This window comes from Anoplophora glabripennis, unplaced genomic scaffold (genome assembly GCF_000390285.2).
Source record: "Anoplophora glabripennis isolate ALB-LARVAE unplaced genomic scaffold, Agla_2.0 scaffold1317, whole genome shotgun sequence".
NCBI lineage: Eukaryota > Metazoa > Arthropoda > Insecta > Coleoptera > Cerambycidae > Anoplophora > Anoplophora glabripennis.
Window position 1 is genome coordinate 43,072 of NW_019417464.1, and position 20,650 is coordinate 63,721.

A 20,650-nucleotide genomic window follows, 5' to 3' on the forward strand; every position below is an offset into this window, starting at 1 on the left:
GAATACCTATATATTTATCTTTTAAATAAAGCTAAATGTAATAATATTTTCTCTCATACCATGACATTATGGATAAAACAGATTAAGTATAACATAATGTAATAAAGTGACAGTGAAACACAACAAAATAGCAGTATCTGTATTATTAAAATGGACTAAAGAAAGCCCCAAGTAAATCTAATGATACATTCAATAAAAGATGAAAATGAAGAAAGAAAATCACAGCACAATACTACCATTCAAGTATTCAGTGACACTGCAGTAGCATTTTTTCAATATAGTACATACATATATTTGATTTTAGATGTCATTGTATTTAAATTCATCTTACAACAAACATTCTCAAGTAGTTCATTAAACAAATTTATATCAACACATTTAAAAGATTCTTCAATGAAAGGCGGCGTTTTATATCATTATATTAATATTATTTCGGGTAGAATATGCAAATGACTATTGATGCAAAACATGTTCAAGTTTTTGACGTAAACTAAACATTTAAATAATAAATATTTATGGTTAATTAATAATTGATGCTTACAATAATGTCTTTATTTAAGATTAAAAAGGAGTAGTATATGGTTGTATTATTGAGCACAGTGTATATTTTGTTTAATATCTACACATCTTCATCTGTCGACTAAGGAAACACTTGGTTTGTTTCGCTTTTAATTTCTCGTATTATCAAAAACATAGTGATCGTTAAATTCATTTTTCTCGAAAACGGATCGAGATACCGAAATGAAACAAGAATACACAAATAATGGAAAAATGATTGCTCTTTCAGGTTTTTCAAGTTTCATATTATGGCGGTTTTCCACTAAACGGACAGTTGAGTTTATGTCCTGTTTGTGTTTTCTAGAACCTGAAAAACAAAAACAAAGCTGAAACAAACCCAAAACTCTTGTTTCTATCAAGCGGGCTACATTTTGTTCGAGTTTTGTTTTTGTTTTCGGTCCTTTTCCACTGGTTGTCGCGAGGAAGTCAGAACACATTTTTCCAATAACCAACCAACATGTTTAGAGAAGATTTTTTTATTCTTAGTTATGGCTGGTTTATACTGAAGTCCTTGGAAAAAAAGTAAGTGTATACAGAGTGTCCCACCTCGAACTCCATCGATGGATAACTGGGAAACCGCTTGTAGGATTTTTTTTAAATTGTGATGGTGTGACATGGACAGAGGGGCTCACCAAGTTTTCAACCTCATCGTACTTCCGGTTATACCGGAAGTCGATACTAACTTTCTTATTTTAAACGGAACCCCCTGTATATTATTGCATTTTTGGAAACAGCATCCATTTTTAAGTTGAAAACATATAGCACACTCCATACTTAGGATTGACCGTTTTCGAGATATTTTGATTTTTAAACAAAAATTGACAGATGCAGACTGTCAGCAAAATTTAGTTTTCCCGGTTTATTTTTTTGTGCAAATTGGACATTTTGTAGAGGAAGACCAAATTTATCGAATTTGACATGAAAATTTTCCATTTTTATACAGGGTGGTAAAAAAAATTATCGAACATGAAGTTCGGAAAACCGCCTTTAGGCGTACAGGGTAAAAAGTTATTAACTAAATTTTCAGTAAAATTGGTAGAAAGTGGCGCCCTCTATGAACAACGGTGAAATTGCAATACACATCTTATTCGTTGCTTAAAAAGACATAGTTACACAAATTTTAAAGTACCTTACCTACATATTTTCAGAATAATCGCAAAAAAAAAGAATTGAAATTTTAACTTTCAACATCCTGTATTTCCGAAACTTTCAACTTTCGGATAATGCATGTTTGCGCTAATGGTCACCATTTCACGTACCTATAGTATATTCAGCTATTGTTAATTAACACCCTGTATAATAAATATTTCTTAGCTTGTTTGTAAAGCTGTTTTTATATTGTAACATGGCTTTTCTGCTAAAAGAAGTTAAGAATACAATGTAACAGGATATGCATTATACAACCGTTAAATCTGCGTTATAGCAGAAAGAACGCAAAATAAGTTCTTATCGTACAATTCCGGGATTACGTCCCTGAATAATTTTATTTCGGATTTAATGACCCAATCCTGGTGAAATGGGACAATTAAATCCGAAAGGTTGTTGTAGTAAGGTTAAACATAAATTGTAGCAGTATGTCTCAGAACAGTTTAGATGTGGACAATATTATGACCAAAGATTTTGTAGTTCCTTTTGGTAAGACAAATTATTTTAATGTAACAGATGGTACTGACTATACTGGATAATATTAACACCATAGGGCAAGTCTAGAAGTTAGCAGATAATATGTATGTATTTTGTAGGTCGTATTATAAAACAATAGGGTACAACTGGTTACAGAAAAGAAGAGAAATATGGTAAAAATTAGACTATTATACAGGGTGTCCCAGAATAACGTGTACAACGGAAGACCACAGATTCGTGGACTGAAAATAGCAGATTTAGGTTAATTCACCTATATCCAAAATCTCTTCGTTTGGCCGCTAGATGGCCTCAAACTTTGTGAACATTTTTTGAATTTGGTAAATAACTCGAATACGTATTATTCGATTTTTATTATTTTTGGGGTGTGGACTTTTGCTTTCAATCTATACATTTTGGTGTTATATAGTGTTTTTTAAAACTTACAACTCCTACAAAATTGATGTATGGTGATAATATCCGGTCATAACTTTTTCCTCTTACGGGCAATAATGACAACTATTTTTTATTTTATAGGTGATATCATTTGGATGTTTTTGGGCCTCTTGTAGAATTTTGATTAAAAGAGCTAAATTTAAATTTTATAAAACCCATTTAGATAGTTGCATCATCTGCTTATAAATCTTTGGGTATTATTTTACGTTCCTCTTAAGGATTCCGCAGCGTACACACTATGAAATTACTTTATGAATATTTTGTTAGATCAAAATTGGAGTATTCATCAATTGCCTGGAGTCCATTTTATAGTGCACACATTGAATCCTTGGAAAAAGTTCAAAGAAAATTTTTAAAATTTGTCGCATTTAAGCTTGACGGAAATATATCCTGAAAGAGGATATCCAGATAATGCCCTACTTGATCGTTTTCAGTGTAGAGTTAAAAACATGTAGAATTACACATCAAATTGTCTTTTTACATAAAATATTAAACAACTTAATTGATTGCACCTGGTTACTGAACAAAATTCAGATCAAAGTTCCTAGGCTTGCTTCTCGTAAAAATAATATATTTAATTATCCACTGAAAGTACTAACGTTATGAAAGCATCTCCTTTATATCAGATGATTGTCAACTATTGCAATGTTGAGGACAGGTTGGATATATTTTTTTGCACTATTAATGAAATTAAAAAGCGGACTCTTTAGTTAATTTATAGTTTTTATACTTTTTTACTATTTTATTGATTTATATGTATTTATATAAGTGTGTGCATATGTATTTATATATTTTATATCTTCTATAGTTTTGCTGGTCTAATATATATTTTTATGTATGTATATTATATGCCTACTATATGTTGTGCTGGTATATTGCCTTCTTCAATTATTATTTTTATTAATTCTATTTATTGACATATATTTTCAAATGCGTTGTGTGTTGTATTACTGCATTAGTTTTGTATCCTGTAACTGGGCATTTGCCTGTAGGATATGTAGTGAAATAAATAAATAAATGTGCTATACCCAGATATTCCTTCTTTTCCTTGACTTATTTTAGTAATGATTAGTTCTATATTTCTCTTGGAATATCCATTTCATTGATAAATTAATCATGTTTGTTGTAGTTCTTAATCCAAGCGATCTGGTTGGAAGATGAGGTGTTCTCGATGCACAAAGGTGTGCAATAAATTGAAGACAAGTTTCTTTCTAAGCTAGATGGTGATGACACACAGCGCCTAGATACATATCCATGTGAATTGGTTTTTCTACAAGAACATCTAGGAAAGGAAACTATTTTCTTCCAATATCATACCGAATTTGACTTCCAGAATTATTCGAATAATATGATTTAGGAGTCCATCTGTGTTGTTGTATCGTTGATGTATGATGAATATATTGTTAATACAGGTGTATCTGAGACGCCACTCTTTGGTTTTAGAGTTGCTGACTCTCAGTAGAATTTCGAGTATAGGATTTCGTTTTTATTCACCAAACATAAGTAAAATGATTCCTCTCACTTCTTGTACTGAATTCTAATATGACACTTGAAAATTAATGAGACCCGGTGTCGTGCAGAAGACGGCCTTTTAGTACAAGACCGAGTTACGGGTAATTACTCTTGGTATTTCGCGAGCTCTTTACAGCGGACATTCTTGAAGTTGGCAGAGATTTCTGAATTACTCTGTACTCTATCTTAAGCTGACAACGGCAAGCAGAGTACGCTTAATAACGGCCATGCACCCACCATTTTACATTTTTTATATTTTCAATATAGGGCAATCCAATTCGTTTAATTCGTTTAATAATTAATTAATTAATTAGTAATTAATTAATTCGTAATTTTCGAGATATTTTTAGAATATTTAAATTTTGTTTTTGATCTTTGATAAACAGTATATAAGTTTATGCACTTATACAAAAACAAAGTTGATAATTAAGTTTAAAGATAAATAATTATCGGACTGTTGAAAGACCAATAATTATTAATGATAGGCCTTTGAAAATACGCTAATTGTTTAAATCGCGAGACACCGACATCAATGAAGAAAAGTATTTGCAAACTTAGATCTGGTAAGTACTCGGAATACCAAAGGTATTTTTCGAAAAATTAGCCCGGATGTCCCAGTAGATACATTTAGTGTAAATGACGGTTAACTTTGATCGGCTATAACTACGTAACTAATTGACCAATNATAATAATAATAATAATAATAATAATAATAATAATAAAAAATTTATTTCATAAGACTTTGCTCACACAAAGTATCGAAAATTGTCAAAAGTATGTAACACAAATAAAAAACAGATAATAATTGTTCGATGAAACGCACCAAAAATGTCAAAATTATGAAAAAAGTTAGTTTATGTAATAGTTTATAAAATGCACTGAGGCACAATAAAAAGTTAGAAATTATATTAAAGTACAATTTAGTAAATTCAGATTCCATATTGATGTACTTGTTTGAAGAAATCTGAAAAACTTTACAGGTAATGTCATGACAACCTTGTTATTGTTTGATAGTTTGTATTATTATTTAATTAAAATAGGTTACACAGAAGTAGAAAATTATTTAGAATTAAAATAGAGAAGAACTTTACTCTATACAAAAGAAGTTCAGCGGGGTTAGGTCGGGAGAACGCGGCGGCCAAGCTACCGGTCCGTGCCTCCCTATCCACCGTCCATAAGTTCTTATCGTACAATTCCGGGATTACGTCCCTGAATAATTTTATTTCGGATTTAATGACCCAATCCTGGTGAAATGGGACAATTAAATCCGAAAGGTTGTTGTAGTAAGGTTAAACATAAATTGTAGCAGTATGTCTCAGAACAGTTTAGATGTGGACAATATTATGACCAAAGATTTTGTAGTTCCTTTTGGTAAGACAAATTATTTTAATGTAACAGATGGTACTGACTATACTGGATAATATTAACACCATAGGGCAAGTCTAGAAGTTAGCAGATAATATGTATGTATTTTGTAGGTCGTATTATAAAACAATAGGGTACAACTGGTTACAGAAAAGAAGAGAAATATGGTAAAAATTAGACTATTATACAGGGTGTCCCACATAAAATCGTTATTTATGTCAAAATAAATTTACAGCTTAAAAATTAGCCTGGCTCAGGTAGATTTCTTCTTCAATCTACAAATCTACAAATCTTCAAGCTACTTACCGATAAGAAGGAAACCACTGGATATTTAATGAAAAAAGTTACGACCAAAAAAGTAATAGATTCTAGAATATGAATATAACTAACACGATTTTAATATCATATTGTCTTGACAATCAACTTTTGCTTATTTTTAGTCACATACTATCGAAAAAAATGAAATAGACCTCTGAGTTTGGAAACCGATATTAAGAAAACGTAGGGGCAAAAAATTTGAAATTTCGACCATGTATAGCCTCACTATTACTCTATTGTGTGCTAAAATTTCAGTTGGTTTCGTTATCCCATTTTTTAATTATTAATGAAAATGTTGAAAAAATCTGCATATAAAATTATTGATACCTCTCACTTTAACTCGTCGTATTTTTTTTCTTAACTGATAAAAAAATTACAATTTTTACTGACGATAAGTCGAACTATTGTCTTTAATACTGTAAAGGTCATGTGTCTCAAAAGGTCTTCTTTTTTTATTTTTAAGTAAAACAGAAGGGAGTGCTATCTCCATAAATATGGCGTTCTTTAAAAAAAGAAAAAACTGACAGGTAGCAAATAACTGTAAACAACAATTTGAAAAAATATGTTAAAATAATACAGTTATAAATATGATATTCTTAAAAACAGTATCGGAATGGTCAATTACGGTCACGGTCCGATGCAGAGTATACAGTATAGCCTTTATAACTGTATTATTTTAACAAATTTTTTCAGATTGTTGTTTACAATTATTTACTACTCGAGTCAGTATTTTTCTTTTTTTAAAGAATGCAATATTTATGGACCCCCTTCTGTTTTGCTTAAAAATAAAAAAAAAGATCTTTTGAGACAAATGACCTTCACAGTACTAAAGACTATAGTGCGACTTATNTTATTTTATCATTTTCTAGGTTGAAAAAAATCTTGATTCTGAAAATTTCAAATCGATATTTTAATTTCTAAAGGTCACTCATAATTATTTTAATTTTCAGACTTGAGCGACCTCTAAAAAATAAAAAAATTTAAAAAAATTAAAAAATTATAAATATTTGATACTCACAGTGCGGTAGTAAATTTTGCCTCGAGACATTTATTAAGTGTCTCGTGATTAATTTCTATTATTTTGTTGATCAAATTCAATGAAAAAAAATTGTTAGTTCGTTGATATTTATTTTTTAGAGGTCGCTTGAAAACGTAGGTAGGTACCTAAATTCAATTTTTGACGATTTTGGAAAATTTTAAAAATCTTGAGCGACCTTTAAAATAATTTTTTGAGCTGATTTTTTGAGGGGACTCTTAAAACATGATAAACTAACATATTTTCACAAGAGACACGAAAAAAAATGTTTTTTTTTTTGGACCACCCTACTATACATATTATTCTCCAAACGTAGTTAGTAGCAAGTTTCTATATATTTTAGTAATTAGGCAGTGTTTTTTAAATTAATACGACTCACCAAAGTAAAAAAATAATTCAAGTTATATCATTTTTACTGAAAATAGCAGGTAATTTACGTATCTGATTGTTAACGTGAAAATATAAACATTAGACTGTTGACTATTCCTGCTGTCCTGTTATACGTTTTTTAAGCTTTTGAAGAAGAAACTACATGGAATTTTAAAAATTATATCTGCTTTTATAATAAAGGAATGGTAATTCTAAGATTGTTTAAGCTTATTAACTAAAAATTATTGCCTACTTAATAAAAAAATTATTATTGTCCTCGATAATATATTAATGATTAATAAAATCTTTACTCTCTTTCCTTACAAGACTGTATGTACACAAATTGGAGCCGTTCCTGAACAATCGGGCGCGAGGCCTGTTAAAATATCGGTCCAGCGTAAATTATTAAACAACACACCTTGAAGCGTTGGCCGGTAGAGCTAAAGCAACACTTGCCGGGGTACCGTTTCGTGACTCACGCTGGGAGATATTTTTTGTACAAAATCTTGTCCTTAAGAGTGTAGGTGAACTGCAAAATGACATGGGCGGTGTGTTCTAAACATCAAGAGCTGTGTAAAAATCCAGACTAAAGTTTCAATTAGTGTATAAACTTTGAAAGTTATCAATGAATCGGTAGACCTGAAAACATTTCGATTAATACTCGTAATAATCAATACAAACAAAAGACTGATAATGAAGGTGAAAAAAGGATAGTTTCAAGAACATTGAACAGAATTACATACATAAAATTAAGCTACCTACGCATCTTAATATCGATCTTAATTCAAACAAAATTTCCAAAATTAATAAAAAATTACAGAAAGTTAAATTATGAACTTCGAAAAAAGTTACAGATACCAAAATTTTCAGAAAAATTAGTAGAATATAAAAATGAAATAATCATTCTGTTAAAAACATGAATAAATTCAATATTTTGAAATAAAAATTTCACAAAAGTTTAATTTGACATGGCAACGAGTTCACTTGTTTTCAGTTTAATAAAAGTAAAAACACAGCTCTCAGTGGCCAGTCACTCATATAATTCCAAACAGTCAACATCTTTGTGCCTAAAAATAACAAGTGAAAATCAAATGAAATCAACAGGTTGTGAAATAATTACCATGTGAAGATTGAGAAACGTCAAACAAAATTCATACCAATATCAAACAAGTCAAGTATTGAACAAAATGCATATGTTCAAAATAACAAAAAATTTTCAACATAATAAAAGTTTCAACACTAAGGACAGGTCACAAGTGTAAAAATGTGCAAATAATAAAAATTTGGTAAAAACTTGAAAGTGAAGCGCAGTGAAAGTGCAGTCTGTTTTCAGTGCGCGCAAATTCTAGATACGAGAGACGACAAGAGCGACTGACATCAGTGACATCTGGCAGCTAAGGAATGTACCACAATTGTGGAAATAAAAATATGAAACCAATATTACAGCATATGCAAATGTCAGTTGTATAAAATAAAAATTTGGTCGATTTTAAATACCTACATAAAAAAATATGTCGAGTATAAACTTCTATATCAACAAATCATACCATATCTTAAATCGTTTTGAACAAAAATAAATGGGAAATTTTAGTACTAAGCAGTATAAATAAAATAGGATAAGGAAACAAATTGTTAATTTTCTAGAAATTTGTAATATATTTAGATTTGTAAAATATTAAATTAATCTATAATTTTCAAATAAATTCAGTTATTACAAAATATCAAACAATAAAAGAAAACGACACCCTGAATTTGGAGTCAGCTCTATATAAAGTAAATGTGCAAAATATAAAAAAGTAAATACCTATAAATACAAATTTATATTTTGGCGCCCATAAAAAAATTCTTAAAATTCAAAAATAAAATTTAATCAATTTATCCACATACACTACACTTTTTCATTAATTAAACAACTAAAAAAAATCAATAACCAATACAATATTTATTCTTCGATACCAGTTATTATACGATAAACATAAGTACTTTATTCAGACTATAATAAAAAGCGCACACACTTTTCATATTGAAACAACTAAAAAAAATCCGTAAGAATTAATAAATTTATTTTTTTATGAATTTCATATTAGTCTTTGTCAAAATGATGCTAAAGGTATGAACAAGAAATTTTTTGAATTTACCATTTAAAAAAATATCTAATGACTAAAGACGTTTTTTTCATTTAGTTTGATGTTAACTAGTTAGTTGAGTATGTTTTTCAGAAGTAAGACGGCTCTTAAATTACTTTCCATTTAATTCAAATTCTATTTATTTTCGCTTTCTCCTTAATTCACTTTTCTTACATTCCCGAAACAAACTGTACCCGATGATTTATAGTTTAACACCGAAGGTTGAATCTCTCGCTTTCCAGGCACACACACACAATGGCGGGCCACTTAGCGAGACTCCCGCGAACTAGCTGGTAGCTTTATCGCCGCTTTTGTTCGAAATGGGAAATAATTACCGGAGAATCTTTTGAATAATATCGGTAGGCTTATTTAGGTTTTAATAAACGGGGATGAAATTGATCATACATTATAAGGATTGACGTTTGAACAATCCCCTGATGGAAGTGCTGATATGCGCCCTCCGCTGTAGTAGGACTTACTTAATTACAGCTTGAGTATCGACTAATTCCTTGCACGGTTGTTATTGACACAATTGTATTAAATAACCGTCAGGAAAAAGTAAACTGAACCTATTTCTGCATGGTATGATTCGAGAACAAATCGTACATTCCATAGTCGTATTGTTTTTTTTTAGTCAACATAGTAGAAAACAAACTTCATTACGGAACTGCAGGACTTGCTATGCCTATTTAACATTTTTCCATCTACTTTTTGTAAAAAAATTGAATTGCTATAGTTTTTTTCATGAAGAGGTTTGTATTCGTTTCTACATACTAATTATTACATTTTCTCATTGTTATGAATAAAAAGTTTTGATGTACTTTAACAGGGTGCCCCGTTTAAAACTCCCCAGCTGGATATCTCGAAAACGGAAAAAGATAAATGATTTCTGAAAAATCCACTGTATAGTTTCATTAAATGGCTTTACTTGTGAGTACAAATCCCGTTCCTCTCAGTGCATGAATAAAAAGTTTTGATGTACTTTATACAGGGTGTCTCGTTTAAAACTCCCCAGCTGGATATCTTGAAAACGGAAAAAGATAAATGATTTCTGAAAAATCCACTGTATAGTTTCATTAAATGGCTTTACTTGTGAGTACAAATCCCGTTCCTCTCATGCTCAGTGGTGGTATAGATATCGGTGCAATGCGAAAACATATTTTGTTGACAGCAGTTTTGAAAAGTGGCGCACATGACAGATCTCTAAATTATAAGCAACTTTTGTGATATAAACAATTTACTAGCAATAAACAAGCCACTAGTTTCCGAGATATTTGGATTTGAGGTAATTTTTTTCCAGGAGGAAGATTTTTTAAAGTTAAGTTTACAGGCATAACTACTGCAGACTTTCGTCGTATTAAATTGCTTTGAATAAAACAGTGATGAATTAATTTTATTTAACTAATAGATATCATAGGAAATTACTTCATTTAATCTTGTTTTTAATATTTATTTAACAAAAACTGATGCAAAATTAATAAAAGTGACAAACAATATCCATAGTCAGTCCATATAATGTTATTTAAAAACTGGTCGTTTTCTTTTGTTTTCTTGAAGTGTCAAAGTTGATTACATATTACTATTACCAGAACTACAAGTCTACACCTTCAACTTCGACGCATTTGACATTTATTCAGTATGGTCCAGTACACTAATGATAATGAAGAAAAGCTCGACATAATTTTAATATTCGGTGAATGCCGTAGAAATTCCAGAGAAGCAGAAAGACTTTATCAGGTACGTTACCCAAACCGTCGACATCCCGATCATAAAACCTTTTTGTCTTTATCGACGAATTTGCTTCATTGTGGTTCTTTTAACAAAAAGAAGCATCGTAGAAACACTGTTACAAATGACAGAAACACTGCCGTGGTATTAAGGTTGAAACTAATCCACATACCTCGGTGCAGCTATACAAGAAACGGGGATTTCCGGAACAGCGGTCCATAATATCTTGAAGCCAAATACATATCATCCTTACAAATGCATCTTTTACATAATTTACATCCTGGTGATATGCTATGAAGACTAAATTTTATTGCAGAAATGGAAATAAAGGCTCAAGAAAACGACCAGTTTTTAAATAACATTATATGGACTGACGAGAGTCGATTTACAAAAAAATGGCATTTTGAATAAACATAATAACCATTTCTGGCATGACAGTAACCCTACATGGACCAAAGACAGACATTTCCAAACCACGTTTTCTATAAATGTATGGTGTGGTATTATTAATGGCATATTAATTGGACTCTATTTATATGAGGAAAATTTGAACGGTCGCAATTATTTACAATTCCTTCAGACCCAACTAAATGTTCTTTTGCAAGAAGATCCTTTAGTTATGAGACAAAATATCTGGTTCCAACAAGACGGGGCACCAGCTCATAATGAAAGGAGGGTGCAAAATTTTCTTCATGAATATTTTCATGGGCGATGGATAAACACCAATGGTCCAATAAGGTGGCCTGCTCGCACCCCTGATTTAACCCCACTCGATTTTTTCTTGTGGGGTTACCTAAAGAACCTAATTTACCAAACAGAAATTGAAGCTGACTTGTGCAATAAAATTTATGCGAGTTGTGCATCTATTCCTCAAAATGTTTTATTACGGGCAACTGATACCGAACTTGGAAAAAGATATGAATTATGTATTTATGAAAACGGCGGCAATTTTGAACACTTATTGTGACTTGTGTATTATGTTAATTTAGTATCGTTTATTTGTAATTTTTGTTAATTTTGCACCAGTTTTTGTTAAATATTACTTTATCTTGATCAAAAAGATTATGATTTGCCTAAACAAGATTAAATGAAGTAATTTCCTGTGATATTATATTAGGTAAATAAAATTAATTCATCACTGTTTTATTCAAAGCCTAATACGACGAAAATATGCAGTAGTTATGCCTGAAAACTTAACTTTAAAAAATCTTCCTCCTGGAAAAAAATTACCTCAAATCCAAGTATCTCGGAAACTAGTGGCTTTTCGAAAATTGTTTATACCACAAAGGTTGCTTATAATTTAGAGATCTTTCATGTGCGCCATTTTTCAACACTGATGTTAACAAAATATGTTTTCGGATTGCAGCGACATCTATACCTGCACTGATAGGAACGGGATTTGTACTCACAAGTAAAGTCATTTAATAAAAATATACAGTGGATTTTTCAGAAATCATTTATCTTTTTCCGTTTTCGAGATGTCCAGCTGGGGAGTTTTAAACGGGACACCCTGTATATTCTTAAAACATGTGGTACCATATCGAAGACTTTTTTGTAATCAATGTATGTTACATGTATATTTTGTTGGCTGTCAACATATTTCATCATTATGTTGTCTATTGTGAGGTATTCTTTACATCCTTTGTATCCTCTTTTACACCCTTTCTGCTCTTAGGTCAGTATATTGTATACAGTTAGATGCTGATATATTTTACTTGCCAGTGAGGCTGTGATGATCTTATACATATGTATAATGTAAACATGTAATTGATTTGCAATTGGCAGGATTTTGTATGTTTCGTTCTTGGATTTACTTGCGCTGGGGTATGCAGTTGTCTCTCAGTTTCATCTTTTATTTATTTATTACTAGCTTTTACCCGCGGCTTCGCTCGCAGAGTGATAGAAAATCTTTCGTAAAAAATATTTTTTTGAATAAAAAGTATCCTATGTTACTTCTAATACCTCCAAGAATATGTGTACAAAGTTTCTTGATGATCGGTTAAGTAGTTTTCGCGTGAAAGCGTAACAAACAAACTTACATTCACATTTATAATATTAGTAGGGATTATTATTATTAGTAGGCTTCGCTCGCGGGTAAATAAATATAGAAAATCTTTCGTAAAAAATATTTTTTTTAATAAAAAGTATCCTATGTTACTTCTAATACCTCCAAGAATATGTGTACAAAGTTTCATGATGATCGGTTAAGTAGTTTTCGCGTGAAAGCGTAACAAACAAACTTACATTCACATTTATAATATTAGTAGGGATTATTATTATTAGTAGGCTTCGCTCGCGGGTAAATAAAGATAGAAAATCTTTCGAAAAAAAAATATTTTTTTTAATAAAAAGTACCCTATGTTACTTCTAATACCTCCAAGAATATGTGTACAAAGTTTCATGATGATCGATTAAGTAGTTTTCGCGTGAAAGCGTAACAAACAAACTTACATTCACATTTATAATATTAGTAGGGATTATTATTAGTAGGCTTCGCCCGCGGGTAAATAAATATAGAAAATCTTTCGTAAAAAATATTTCTTTTTTAATAAAAAGTATCCTATGTTACTTCTAATACCTCCAAGAATATGTGTACAAAGTTTCATGATCATCGCTTAAGTAGTTTTCGCGTGAAAGCGTAACAAACAAACTTAGATTCACATTTATAATATTAGTAGGGATTATTATTAGTAGGCTTCGCTCGCGGGTAAATAAATATAGAAAATATTTCGTAAAAAATATTTTTTTTTTTTAATAAAAAGTATCCTGTTACTTCTAATACCTCCAAGAATATGTGTACAAAGTTTCATGATGACCGGTTAAGTAGTTTTCGCGTGAAAGCGTAACAAACAAACTTACATTCACATTTACAATATTAGTAGGGATTATTATTAGTAGGCTTCGCTCGCGGGTAAATAAATATAGAAAATCTTTCGTAAAAAATATTTCTTTTTTAATAAAAATTATCCTATGTTACTTCTAATACCTCCAAGAATATATGTACAAAGTTTCATGATGATCGGTTAAGTAGTTTTCGCGTGAAAGCGTAACAAACAAACTTACATTCACATTTATAATATTAGTAGGGATTATAATATTAGTAGGGATTATTATTATTAGTAGGCTTCGCTCGCAGGTAAATAAAAATAGAAAATATTTCGTAAAAATTATTTTTTTTTAATAAAAAGTATCCTATGTTACTTCTATTACCTCTAAGAACATGTGTACAAAGTTTCATGATGATCGATTAAGTAGTTTCCGCATGAAAACGTAACAAACAAACTTACATTCACATTTATAATATTAGTAGGGATTATAATATTAGTAGGGATTATTATTATTAGTAGGCTTCGCTCGCGGCTAAATAAAAATAGAAAATATTTCGTAAAAAATATTTTTTTTTAATAAAAAGTATCCTATGTTACTTCTAATACCTCCAAGAATATGTGTACAAAGTTTCATGATGATCGGTTAAGTAGTTTTCGCGTGAAAGCGTAACAAACAAACTTACATTCACATTTATAATATTAGTAGGGATTATTATTATTAGTAGGCTTCGCTCGCGGGTAAATAAATATAGAAAATCTTTCGTAAAAAATATTTTTTTTAATAAAAAGTATCCTATGTTACTTCTAATACCTCCAAGAATATGTGTACAAAGTTTCATGATGATCGGTTAAGTAGTTTTCGCGTGAAAGCGTAACAAACAAACTTACATTCACATTTATAATATTAGTAGGGATTGCTTACTACTTACTGATTATTATTTATTGTTTACTGCTTATTGATTATTGCTTATTCTTTATTGTTTACTGTTTACTGTTTATTGTTTATTGTTCTTTGTTTACTGTTTACTGTTTATTGTTTACTGCTTTATTGTTTATTGTGTATTGTCTATTTTCTATTGTCTATGGTATATTGTTTACTGTTTACTGTATATTGTTTATTGTTCATCGTTTATCATTTATCGTTTATTGTTTATTGTTTACTGTTTATTGTTTATAATCTATAATTTAATATTTATTATTTACTTTTATTATTATTAATTTTTCATATTGGTAAGTTTATTTACCACAAGTTCTAGACCTCAAACTACGGTTTTAACGTAACAGCAGCTTCTGTTTAATGTTTATTATACCTTTCTCTACCAAGCTACAGCCATAACGACAATTCGGTTAAGTGTTTCTGGAGAACCAACTATCTACTGAGCAATAACAGTAAATCTTTCTCGAACAACGATAAACCATTTTTAATTTCTGGTGGCAACGTTGTTTTGTTTCACTATGCGGTATAATGAGCACCACACATATAAAACTATACTTTAAAAGATACCAGGTGTGTTTCTATATACTGTACGTACAGAGAGGAATAATTGTAAGATTCGATCGACTTACCTGTAAGGAAGATCAATCTCAATTATTTGAGCATCGTAGTTCTTCTATGATTCATGTTGGTAGGTCTCACTTATACATGACGCGCTCACAGGTTTAAAGGAAAAAAGTGTTTCGTAACAGTCCGTTACTACTTATTGATAGCCAGCCAGTTCATTTTGTGACCGAACCAATCGCGCTGTGGGTAAAAGAAAAGAGTGGCGGGTGGGCCCCATCATAGAAGAACTACGATGCTCAAATAATTGAGATTGATCTTCCTTACAGGTAAGTCGATCGAATCTTACAATTATTTTTCGCATCTCCGTTCTTCTATGATTCATGTTGGTAGATGTTTAGAGTAAACAATTAGCGCGATTAAGTGCAGTCAAAAAAGTTTCTAAATTATGCGCTATTTTATAGTTTTATGAAAAAAGCTTCTCAAGTAAAATAAGAAGTACTTATATTTTATCAAATTATGACAATCAGAAGAATTAGTGGCTTCTTCTCCTTACTGTTTTCATATTTGATCTAAATTGGTTTTTTAAAACAAACTTTTTTTTTCCAGTTTTCCTTTATTATTGACCATATATTACTTATTATGTATCATACATTATATATTACATATTATATATCATACACCATATACCACATTCTATATGTATATCATATAGGCTATACTGTATATCATATATACAGGCATACACGTACATACATATGTACACATATATTTTGTTAAGCCTAGGTCAACATTTCCGTTTCGAAGAACAATGTTGTAATAATGCACAATTCCGGTTCATTTTATAATAAAGAAAATATTAGAAAAATACTGTTTTTTACTATAGAGTTCGACAAAAGATATTTCTGAAATTTCTCTTTCAGTTATCATTTTGATTTACAACTTTTATATTTTCCAAATTGTTTATACTCCATCTGCTTATGCAAAAGTAAGAAGTGAAACGACTTTAGGTTTTATATCTTTTTACAAATGGTAGCATTTTCGAAAATTATATTTTTCACAAAAGAAGTAGAACAAGGTTAGGATTTCAAGTCACGGAATACTTGCTGTAGGTTTTCGCAATAACCTTAATTTGTAGGATACTTCTAATTATTAAGGGCGGAATAAGAGTGTTGCTTTTCAAACAAAATATAATCATGATTTAAATTCTTTTATGTAAGTACACCAATTCTATATATATTTACATATATTTGGTACAAGCATAATGTCCTTTTTTTTTCTCTATTTCTATATCGACCAAAAATTTTGGTGATATCGATGTTTTATTGTGATCTCCAAATGGGAGAAGTAAACTAAAGTAATTCATAAGGAAAAATAAATATATTTACCTGTGTATACCTTTTTTTTTTTGTTTATGGAACATTAGAAATCGTCGCTCCTTTACCAATTTGGTAATGTGGAGGTACTTGCAGCTTTTTAGGTTTTGACTGAGGACTGGCGTAAAGTACAGATTATACAGACACGAGGATTATATATACATTCTTTGATACTATGAATGCTTAATGGTGATAAATCACAAATTCCTGGGGATAGAATTTTTATCACCTCAGGACATCAGAAAGATTATAGCCATTAATATGTACTAACCCTAGCCCTACTAAACTTTGCTACTAACAGCATGCACAATGCGTCACAAGACCTGAGGGAAGCAGATTGCAGCACCGCTTTTTCCTTAATGATGGTGACTGCGCATGCTCGGGTACTCATGACATAAAGAGGGTGCAACATTTAAACCCTTTCTATATAAATATTATTACAGAAAAAAGAGAAGCAATAGGTTTACATTTTCAAGCTAATTTAGATAGAGTACCATTGGGAAATAAAAGAACTGTAGCTATTTGAAACGTTTTGAATTTCGTCTTGATATTTTGTTTCAAAAACATCAGTAACTATTAGTATGACCGAAATTTTTACTTTGGACTTTAATTCAAATTCAAGTCAATGTATAGTCCACTGACATAATAGCTATAAGACACATATAAATGTAGTTCCATTTCGTGATATTTGATGTATACTTGTTATATAAGTGTGATATTAATTGTTGCTTTGATTTGTGAAAACCAAATTTTTCTTTGATTCATAGCCCAAAGAGCATAGCTATAAAGTTACAGTATGTTACATTCTTAAAGGAAGCCGTTTTTTACAACTTTGTCTCTGAATAACTTTGGTATAAGGCCATTAATTAAATACCTCTTTCAAGTAAGATGCAGTTGCTATATTCATTTTACTAATTGGTTTAATATGTCCATGACAAATTAGATTATACATTAATTTTCAGCCAAAAGGAAGCAACTAAATGTCTGAACTTATATTTTAAACTTCATAAACATCCTTTTGATTTTGTCTGTCGTTGATGTAGTTTTTAGATAGTATTATTTCGATATTGCTTGTACTAATATAATTTGTGTATTATACCTTCAAACGGCATGTAGTTCATCTAACAGATGCAAACTTTTTGATTTGTTTTGCCACAATCAACAAAATTCCATACTTGGTAAATTATATATTTATATGTACAGGCATATACTTAGATATACACTGTAAATAAATCGGTATGGGTGAAATCCATTGAGTGACATTATTGAACCCATTTTCAGTCAATACTGGGCACCTTGACAACTCTACACATTTTGATAATATTTGAATCGATAGTTTTACTCATAAAGTTTTAGTTGTATTTACTCATACTAATAGAGGAAAATTTCATTCTATCGAGTGGACAGAAATTGATACATTATTGAGTGAAATTGAGTGAAAATAGGTCAAATGTTCCTTACAGTGTATATTTTTTAACTTTTATAACTTTCGTACGCTTCTTAGGTTGTAACTCTGGTTAATATTAACATTTTATTCATACTATCACGTTACTCTTCATCTAACCTAATACTTCAATTAAGGTTTCGTTACGTAATTGCTTCCTAATACTTAATTGAAAGTTCCCTTATTATCACTTAATTTTATCTTCTCCTCAATTGCTATCTTTTCATACACTGTCATAAATGAAACAGTATGTATAAAATGTATATGTTTTTTATATATATATATACTTATAGAGAGACAGAGGAGTTGCTCAATTAAGTTTTCTATAATAACATGTCACTCTGATGCTCATGTTTGATGATAGTGCTATACCTAGTAATAAAATGTTTTTTTTTTGTTTATATACACATACGTACATGTATGTACACACCTACATCTACATAGATTATTTTAATCAAATAAAATATATAAGGTGTTATTAGAAAAACTGCTTGTATAATTCACATTAAGTTTCATTGTAGAATAGTACCTCTGAGTGACAAAACAATGCACTCATTTTTAGATTTTATGTACTCTATTTTCAATAATTTTGTTTTCTTTTACCAGTAAACTCTTCTTCACATCGCTCTTCTTATCCATACTGCTCACAATTTTCGCTCCTCCCCCTTTGTTTTTTGGTATACTCTCTTAATTTTATTACTCGCCTTTTACACTGTTTAATATGACGTAACTATCTCCAGGAACTCGTACTAAATACGACATTAATTTGTTGAGCACCTAATTCACTCTCATCTGTAAAAAGTTGTAAATTTCTAATTTTTGTTAGAATTAAAAGGGAGTGGTGAGTATTAGTATATACTAACTCACTATTTTGAGTAAGACCCCGTAAGAGTAAAGAAGGGGTTAACATAACTCCGATCTATCTCTAAAAAAAATTGCATTATATTTGTACATAAGTACAATTATTTTTTATTATTATTATTTTTCTTTAAGAAACATAGTACAATCACTGCTTCTGAAAATATGTAGCTTTAAGCAGATTATTTAAATTTTGCTATGTAAGCAAAGCAAAATTATAATAGGAAGCCTTTAGAACGAAAAATCCACTTTGCGTGTATACCATGGTATGCAGAGGGTAAAAATAGCAGTAGAATTACACCCAAATGTCTAAAACAAGTTATGGGTGACATGGTTAAAATAACTACTAAATGCTTAGAGATAGATAGATAGACTTTGCATGTAAAAAGAGTGAAACCCACACTTTACATGTTTCATGAAATGCAGACAAAAGGTCAATACGACTAGACCATATTTAGTCGAATTAAAGCAATCGCATAGTGCCCCAAAATATTCTGCAACAAATTGTCCGTGGTCAAAACACCAAAAACTGCTAAGCCCTTTTAATACAGCCAAAACGACCGTATACTGCCCCAAATATTTGCCAAACAAAAAGTTTGCGGGCAAAGTAGTTAAAACAACTACGATATAACTAGCTAGACTTTCCATTCAAGGGAGTGAAAACCACTCTCGACATGTCACATGGAATGCGGGCAAAAAAACCAAGCGGCTACGCCCTATTAAGACGGTCAAAACGACCGTACTGCCCCAAATATTTGGCAAACAAAAAGGTTTGCGGGCAAGGTAGTTAAAACAACTACAATATGGCTAGCTAGACTTTCCATTTAAGCGGAGTGAAAACCACTCGCTACATGTCATATGGAATGCGGGCAAAAAACCAAGCGGCTACGCCCTATTAAAACGGTCAAAACGACCGTTCTGCCACAAATATTTGGCAAACAAAAAGTTTGCGGGCAAGGTAGTTAAAACAACTACGATATGGCTAGTTAGTCTTTCCATTTAAGCGGAGTGAAAACCACTCTCTACATGTCACATGGAATACGGGCAAAAAAAACAAAGCGGCCACGCCCTACTAAGAGGGTTAAAACGACTGTATATTCTGCAAACAAATGTTCGCGGTCAAAATAATTTAAAAAAACTACAATATGACCAGCTAAAGCTAGCTAGCTTAAGGTAGAATTTGCATTTCAATTAGTCTAAAAATTCTGCTCTGCGTGTACCATAGTATACGAGCTAGTATTATCAAGTCAAGGGCGGCTAACGGAAAAATTTTAATGAAATACATCTGCATCTGAAATGGATAATTAATATAATATTTCCCTTACGTGTGATTTATCTCGGATTCATGGAAATTCTTTTCTTTTGCATAAATACACTACAGTAACGGACTGTTACGAAACACTTTTTTCCTTTAAACCTGTGCGCGCGTCATGTATAAGTGAGACCTACCAACATGAATCATAGAAGAACGGAGATGCGAAAAATAATGTATCATTAGCGTTAGTCTTCAGATTCATGTTACTGCTTCTTTTTTATTTGTTTTTAAGTAAGTACATAA